This window comes from Podarcis gaigeae (genome assembly GCF_964106915.1).
Source record: "Podarcis gaigeae genome assembly, chromosome: 2".
Classification (NCBI taxonomy): Eukaryota; Metazoa; Chordata; class Lepidosauria; order Squamata; family Lacertidae; genus Podarcis; species Podarcis gaigeae.
This window is the reverse complement of record NC_139679.1, coordinates 92,717,273-92,725,681: the sequence shown is the minus strand read 5'-3', so window position 1 is coordinate 92,725,681 and position 8,409 is coordinate 92,717,273. Positions and strand designations below refer to the sequence as shown.

General features: G+C 46.7%; 1 long non-coding RNA gene across 1 annotated transcript; it reads right to left on the bottom strand.

Moving 5' to 3' along the window:
• Positions 1-401: 401 nt before the first annotated feature.
• Positions 402-6,637, bottom strand: LOC310838257. The gene is made up of 3 exons (XR_014560859.1): positions 6,498-6,637; positions 4,885-5,032; positions 402-1,163 (listed from the first exon to the last, which is right to left on the bottom strand). It is a non-coding gene; the product is annotated as an uncharacterized lncRNA (long non-coding RNA).
• Positions 6,638-8,409: the final 1,772 nt, after the last annotated feature.

The following is an 8,409-nucleotide window of genomic DNA, read 5'->3' as shown; positions in this document are numbered from 1 at the left end:
AGAGCATCCATCTGTCATGGAAGCTTCAGTTGAGAGTCCTACATTGCTGTGGATTGGATTAGAAGACTTTCAGTGTCCCTGCCAGCTCTACACTTCTATGATTCTATGCTTCATTCACTGCAGCTTCCTACTGACATCTCATCAATTTTTATACCACAAATGTCCTGGTTTATTTTCCTTCTGCTATCGCTGCACAGTAGCCCCTCCGGACAATAATAATGCGGCTGCATCAGTGAGGCATCGTAGAACAATTAATGAACCTGGAGAAGTCCCCACCAATGCACTGTTAATGTGGCAAGAACGTGTTGCAGAGTGGTTAAGAGTATGGTGCTGAAAATACCAATGTTGCAGGTTCGATCCCCATAAGGGACAGCAGCATATTCCTGCACTGCAGGGGGTTGGACTAGATGATCCCCAGGGTCCCTTCCAACTCTATGATTCTATGAAAGCAACAACAGCAGCCCTTGTGCTTCTTGTATGAAGCTGGAATAAACCACTGGTCTGCAGGGGGCCCTAAGCACACTTAATAAGGACTAGCCCCAATGAACACAGTGGGACTTACATCTAAGTAAACATGCCTACGTTTAGATCAGTTTTTTTTTAAAAAAGCAAAAGCTTTATTTTTCCTTATAGTTTTAGGCCCATGTGGCTGAATCTTAGTGTAAAGACAGTGCACACACAGAGCTGGTGGGAGGGGCTCCGATTGCTCAATAGTGAGACTAGGAGAAGGGAGTCTCCCATTCCTCCTTGGCTGGGAGAATAATGCCTGTAAGAGTGGGCGGAATTAATCACAGGGAGGCGAAAAGCTCAGCTGCCTTGGGGTGGAAAATATCTGGCAGCATGTTGCAGGCGGCCTTTTGCTGCCCGAGAGCAATGTGCAGCGCATGTTGCCACCGAAGACCAGGAACTGCTTTGCATGTGAGAATCACAAGCCAGGACTTCCCTGCTGACAGGAACATGGGAAGCGGGAGGGCATCCTTTGCATGCTCTGTAAATTAAACCACCTACTTTGTGAAACAGTAGCACACAGCTTACAAGGGAGCTGAACCGAGTCACCTGAGCCCAAGGGATTTTGAAGACAAAAGATGCTTGCAAGATGTTTATTTCCACCCACCCTCACTTTTGGACTCTGCCAGCTTCATTGATCCCCGTGACGGATGATGCTAGTTATTATGAAAACACAGAAATTGTCAGTGCAAGTCCTTTATCTGGAAGTATTTATCTGGAAGTAACTATAATGGAGGGACACAGGTGGCACTGTGGGTTAAACCACAGAGCCTAGGACTTGCCGATCAGAAGGTTGGCGGTTCGAATCCCCGTGACAGAGCGAGCTCCCGTTGCTTGGTCCCTGCTCCTGCCAACCTAGCAGTTTGAAAGCACGTCAAAGTGCAAGTAGATAAATAGGTACCGCTCTGGTGGGAAGGTAAACAGTGTTTCCGTGCGCTGCTCTGGTTCACCAGAAGCGGTTTAGTCATGCTGGCCACATGACCCGGAAGCTGTACGCCGGCTCCCTCAGCCAATAAAGAGAGATGAGTGCTGCAACCCCAGAGTTGGTCACGACTGGACCTAATGGTCAAGGGCCCCTTTACCTTTATATCTATAATGGACCCAAGCAACAGGCTTACGATTTCATTAGCTTGTATCCAATGGCGGTTTTGCACTAGCAGAAAGTGTTTCTGCTCATACAAGGTGGGACATCCAGTTTTCCTGCGATGCTCTTACCTGCTGCAACCTTCTGCTCTGTATCCTACAATGCTCTGGAGGCTCCCCTAGCCTTCAGGAGCAACTTTTTCTTTTTTTTTCAAGGCTGCAGAGCATGGGGAGGTTCCATGAAGCTAGTTCAAAGCCAACACTGAATACAACCCGTTTACATGGGGCGGGGGGGGGGGGAGTCCAGCTGATTTCTAGGCAGTTGTTGGCATCTGTCTGCCTTGGGAGACAATGGAAGAGGGCACCTTCAGGGGTGAAGGCAAGCCATTGGAGAGTTTACAGCATCACCTGTGGCTGTAGAGACTGATATGGGAGAGGCATGTTTTGTTGCAGCTGGGGCAGGTAAAGATTGTACCAGGGCATTTAAGCACTTTATTGACCAAAGACTGCCCAGCTTAAAGCGGGTGGCATAGAGTTCCAAACAGTTTACTTTTATGTAAACATGAATAGGGTCAAAACCATAGGAATATTTCCAATAGAGTAGTATCTATAGACAAGCCAGTAAATGCTGGTCTATATCTGGCATAACTGATCTGCAACCTTTAAATTGCTTAATAGTTCAGTTTCTTTTTCTTTTTTAAATAATGCAATAAATCTAGGTGGGCAAAGAATTTATTTTTTTAATAATGTCATCCAACTACAACAGATTCAAATGCAAAGAATTGCAGAAGCCTTCGCGAGTTTAAAAAATTATTGTTGGTATAGAGTCTGTTATGCTTTGAAGCATGCCAATGGTCTGACACGGCATATATATCTAAATGTGGCTGGTACAAGGTATTTAGGCATATGAATTGTCATATAGATTGCCCAGCCAGCCTCCAACGGAGTTTTGGAGCAAGACGCACATGACACTTGAAGGATTGCAACAAGGAGTCTATTGTGCAGACAGCTCAGAGTCAGGAATATTGCCAAGAAGACCTATGCTCTCTTTGTTTCCTTAGTACCAGAAACAAGTCTGGGCATGATTTTGCCCACAGCTGTAGAGATGGTGCTGGGGTTCAATCTCAGAGTTTTCTTGTTCTATTATTATTTTTAAAACACTCATTTGCTGCTCAACCACATCCTTCCCTACTAAGATTCCCAAGATCAGAGCAGTGAAACCAAAAGTAGGTCAGGAGTTCTCAGCTTTATTCTTGTTCCATACCAGAAAAGATTTGTACACTGATTGTCCCACTTCACAAGCTACCACCCCCCCCCCGGTTAAGCCTTTTAATGACAACAGTGATCAAACTGCTCTTCATTTCATATGTCAACCCCAGAGCTGGGAACAATGAAATAAACTAACAATAAAAATATACAGAAAAAGGAAACAATATGCAAAAAGTGCAGAATCCCATTTTTTTAAAATTCCAATAAATAGCATAAATTACCGTATTTTTCGCTCTATAACACGCACCCGACCATAACATGCACATAGTTTTTAGAGGAGGAAAATCCGTAGGCATGCCACCCGTAGGCATTTCCCCTTACTTTCTAGGAGGAAAAAAGTGAGTGTTATGGTGCAAAAAATACGGTAACTATTTCCCAATGGTCGAACAAAACTAAATAGCAGTGAGGACAACAATTAGAATTTCCAATTTAACCAAATTCCTGGGTAAAAAAAAAAAACCCAATCAAATGTTTTTTAGCAACAGTTCCCACCCAGAGGAAGTCCACTCACACCCTTTGTCCCTTACCCCAAAGGGGCCTCACTCTGCCAATCGACTCTCGCAACTTCATGCTTTTCACCCCCATGCTCTCACCCTGAGTGGCATTATTTGTTGGCCATAAGGATGCACAGCAAAACCCCCCCCCCCATATGAAGACACTGGGCTGTTAGGGGTGATCGACTCAACTATCCACCAAACAGCTGAAACCAATAGCACATAAATGTGTAAGTACAGCTTTAAGATTGTAGTATATCGTCCTATACGTTAGCAGAAAATCCTACAAGCCTGTTGTGTATACTAACTCTTGAAATGGGATACATCACACAAACCTTCCAATGGGGGGCATTACCCTGGCAATGTGCCCACTTAAATTACACTACCATCCTGCACATTTCTGATTAGAAGAAAGTCCCACTAAGTCAGTGTTTTAGAATACCGTACTTTTCTGGGTATAAGACGAGTTTTATGTTAAAATAATCTTTAAAAACTGGGCTCGTCTTATACATAGATAGTGCGGGGGGGGAGACAGGGGATTGTTTGCTGCTGCGAGCAGGAGATTGTCAGCGGTGATAGTGTAGGTGATTGTGGGCTTCGGCAAGGGCTGTTGTCGATTGGCTGCTGCAGCGGCATTTGGGTGGGCGATTGGCTGCTGCTGGTGGTGAGCGATCAGACGATTGGTGGCTTCTGCCTTGCGTGCTTTTTCAAATGTTGTTCAGGCGGGTGAGCGATTTTCAGTAATCTTGGGGGCGTGTTATACATGGAAAAATACAGTAGATGGGTTTTGTTTATGCTGAGATAACTGTTTAGACTGATAACCAAGCTCAGAATTTTTTTTGTGTGTGTTTTTTTTTAAACCACAGGTCAGATTGGCTACAGATGCCCCTCTTTATTGATTCAGAAGATTGTGAAGGGAGGGTGATTATTGCTAACAATTTCGTGCTGCATGAATGGAGCCAGTGCAGTTGCATGTTAAATTTGCAGATCTACTGGGTGGAGAGAGCTTTGCTTTGAGAGATGGAGGGAGGGAGCCTGCTCACCGCTTTTGACACGCCTGTCCTTCAAAGAAAGGAAGCAAATTAAAAATTTAAAAATAAATACCCACTCTATCTGGATAGCTATGTAGTGTTTGTGTGTGTTTTTTAAAGGTTGCTCAACTTTTGCAGGTCTAAAAACTGCTTTAAAAAAAGAAAACAAACAAAAAAAGGTTTTTAAATGCCAAGATCTGTTATATGATGAAATATGCCTGTAATAGATCTTGTGTCTTTGTGTCACAGACATTGTCCCCTAAATGCCCACAATAGTCACTCAAGGTTATGCGAGCTTTGCTTGTCCTGGTTTGTGGGAAGATTGCCCAGAAATCATAATTTGTTTGTTTGGCTGTTGGGAAACGTAATGTTCTCACATTGAAGCTGAAACATCTGCATGCCAAAAGGTTAAATTGTAGGGAGATTTATCTATGTAATTTAATTGCTTAGGTTGGTTATCAAGAAATGCTTCTGGCATATCTTATCATAACCACACTTACTTGGACAAAAATCCAATGAATGTCAACAGGTGTAAACACTGGGAAAATTGAATTTCTTTCATGGGAGGTCCTGAAGAAGCGGTTGCATGAACATCTCATGATCAAGCCTTTGTGAAATCTCTGAAGGGTGTTGAAGTCCTTTTCAGCTCTAGGATGGAGCACATCAAATAATTGCCTGATCAGAAATTTTGCTAACGGGCTATGAACTACAATGGCAGGTATTTGCAAAGAGACCTCACTCTGAACTTCAACTTGCACTCACCATATTTCACCATTCTTTGGGTGCCTCCCTCACGAGAGGTCTGGCGAATGGCAACACAGGAATGGGCCTTTTCTGTGGTGGCTCCTTATTTGTGGAATGCTCTCCCCAAGGAGGCTTGCCTGACACCTTCATTACCTCTCAAAGATGTACAATTTTCAGAGTGGTTTAACAGTGAATCCCTCAGAAGTGGATTTTGGGTAGGCTTGCCACAATCAGAAAAATTCCTGACATGTCCTGGTTTTCGGGTGTAAAAATGGCGTCAGGGTTTTGTTTGCTGAATTGGCAAAATGTCAGGAATGTATGGCAACACGATAGAAAAAGCAGCGGAAACAGCTCAAAAAGCTTTAAAACCACTATTTTGAGGGGAGGTTTCCTGAAAAAAAGCTCAGCCATTTGGGTTTGTTCCCGGGGAAAAAGCCCAACAATTTGGGTGCGGGTGTCAGGAATTTTACTTTTTGAAATATGGTAAGCTTAGTTCTGGCGCGTGCAACTGGTTTGGTTGAGCTGGGTGTGGGGCCTTGGGGAAGCCGCAACTATTATGTGCTGGATCCCTCTTTCCCGGGAACCTTTGGGAACTGAAGCTCTGTAAGGTGAACAGGGATCTCCTATAACTCTCCGCACCATTAACGAGCTCATAGCTGTCACCTTTCAGATTTGAAAATAAGGGATCAGCAGCCTCACCTGTGCTGGGGACAGTCTACGGGATATCTAACAATCCAGGATAGCAGCGGGAAACGGCGCTGGAATAAGGGAATTTCCCGCAAAAAAAGGGAAGGTTGACAGCTATGAACGAGCTACAGTTCCCAGGATCCCTTGAGGGAAGCCATGATTGTTTAAAGTGGCACAATAGTGCTTTAATTATATAATGTGGCTACATAAAGGGACCCCTGACCATTAGGTCCAGTCATGCCTGACTCTGGGGTTGCGGTGCTCATCTCGCTTTATTGGCCAAGGGAGCCAGCGTACAGCTTCCGGGTCATGTGGCCAGCATGACTAAGCCGCTTCTGGCAAACCAGAGCAGCGCACAGAAACGCCGTTTACCTTTCCACCAGAGCGGTACCTATTTATCTACTTGCACTTTGACGGGCTTTCGAACTGCTAGGTTGGCAGGAGCAGGGACTGAGTGATGGGAGCTCACCCCGTCGCAGGGATTCGAACCGCTGACCTTCTGATCGGCAAGTCCTAGGGTCTGTGGCTTAACCCACAGCGCCACCTGTGTCCCTGGTGGTGGGTATGTGGCTACATACCCACCATCAAACAGACACTACTCCTCCCTCCCCCAAGCCCGCATAAGGTAGGTAGGGAGAAACAAAAATATGTCCATTTTACAGCTGCAGCAGAGCGAGCTCACCCTGTGATCTGGAAACCAGAAAGTTTAGGGCACAGTCTGCAGCTGCTGAAGAGCCGCTCTGGGCGAAAGCACAGCTCGGGCATTGTATGAGGTGTTTTGCCCACAGAGCCAAAGCAGCAGCAGCAGGGAGTTTCTGAAGCGTCTGCTTTCCCCGTGCTCCGAGCAGTTTAGTCATCCACTCGAGCATGTCTGCGTGCGGGTGCATGTGACCAGAGGTGGGAGGCGAGGGAGGGAAGGGAAGCGGGGAAAGGCCTTTGGGACTCGGCGAAGATTAAAAAGAATTAACGCTGACCCTCGCCATGAATGCCTGCTTAATCGCGCCCTGATCCTAATCTCACACCCAGGGCGGGTCCATTTCACTTTCCTTCGCGGCACTTTCCTGATTCAGCCGCCGCTCCCCAGTCCAGACATGCTTTTGGGGAGGATGCGGAAGGCCCTCGCTCTCTCCTGCGCTCCGGAGACCTTGCACCGGGCGCAGAGACAGGCGGGCCAGCAGAACTATTTGGAGACTGCTCCTCCTGCCCGCCGCCTCACCCCCCTTGCCTCTGCCTCGCACACGTACGCACCGGCGAGCCGAAGGTGTTATTCAAATCCTGGTGTGGGCGAGGCAAACGGGACCGAAGGCTGGGCGGCTACACCCAGCGCGTGAGAAAAGGATTTGCCGGCGAGAGAAGGCGTGGTGCTGCGGGCAGAATGGCAAGGCAATCGCTTCGGCATCTCTTCTGCCCTCGAAGGATCCTGGCTAGGAGCGCCCTCCCGTTTCGGGTCCTCTGCAGGTTTCCCTCCGTCACCACCGTCGACAAAGTTAAAAGATGCCAATTGAGACGGTGTCTGGTTCTATCTCCCCCAAAAGGCTTAGCAGTGGTTTCCAACTTTTTTTTTTTGGCCATGCCCCACCTAAACATCTCTAGTTACAGATAGGTAGCCATGTTGGTCTGCCATAGTCAAAACAAAAAAAAATTCCTTCCAGTAGCACCTTAAAGACCAACTAAGTTAGTTCTTGGTATGAGCTTTCGTGTGCATGCACACTTCTTCAGATAGTGTATCTGAAGAAGTGTGCATGCACACGAAAGCTCATACCAAGAACTAACTTAGTTGGCCTTTAAAGTGCTACTGGAAGGAATTTTTTTTTGTCTAAACATCTCTAACATCCTGATCTCTCTCTCCCCCAACCCCCACATATAATTCTTATTATTCAAAACATGAATTCCTATTCACATGGAGGATGCCTAAAATGCCATTAACTGTCCATAACTCATTCTCAAATTGCCCCCCTTAGAATCAAATTGCCCCCCTGTGGGGGGTGTTCCCCAGTTGGGACCATGGGCTTAGAGCTTTCTCACCCAAGGGTGAGCCCACCTCCAGGCATCGGTGGCTGCCATCTTAGTATTGAAATAAAAAAAGTTAAGGTCATATATAGATGTTGATGGATTTGCCAGGCAAATACGTACATAAATGTATGGGCCACATGTCTGAGTCAGCACAGGAGGGCAGTCCTGGAGCCATTTTGGCTCCCAAACTGACCAAATGTTTTCTCTGCAAGGTCAAAGGAAAATGGAAAAGCCTCCCCATTGTCTTTTCATTCACAAAACCTGTCCTAAGGGTATATTGTATCTGTGTATGAATAGGGTCCTAGGGACGCGGGTGGCGCTGTGGGTAAAAGCCTCAGCGCCTAGGGCTTGCCGATCGAAAGGTCGGCAGTTCGAATCCCCGCGGCGGGGTGCGCTCCCGTTGCTCGGTCCCAGCGCCTGCCAACCTAGCAGTTCGAAAGCACCCTCGGGTGCAAGTAGATAAATAGGGACCGCTTTCTAGCGGGAAGGTAAACGGCGTTTCCGTGTGCAGCTCTGGCTCGCCTGAGCAGCGATGTCACGCTGGCCACGTGACCTGGAAGTGTCTTCGGACAGCGCTGGCC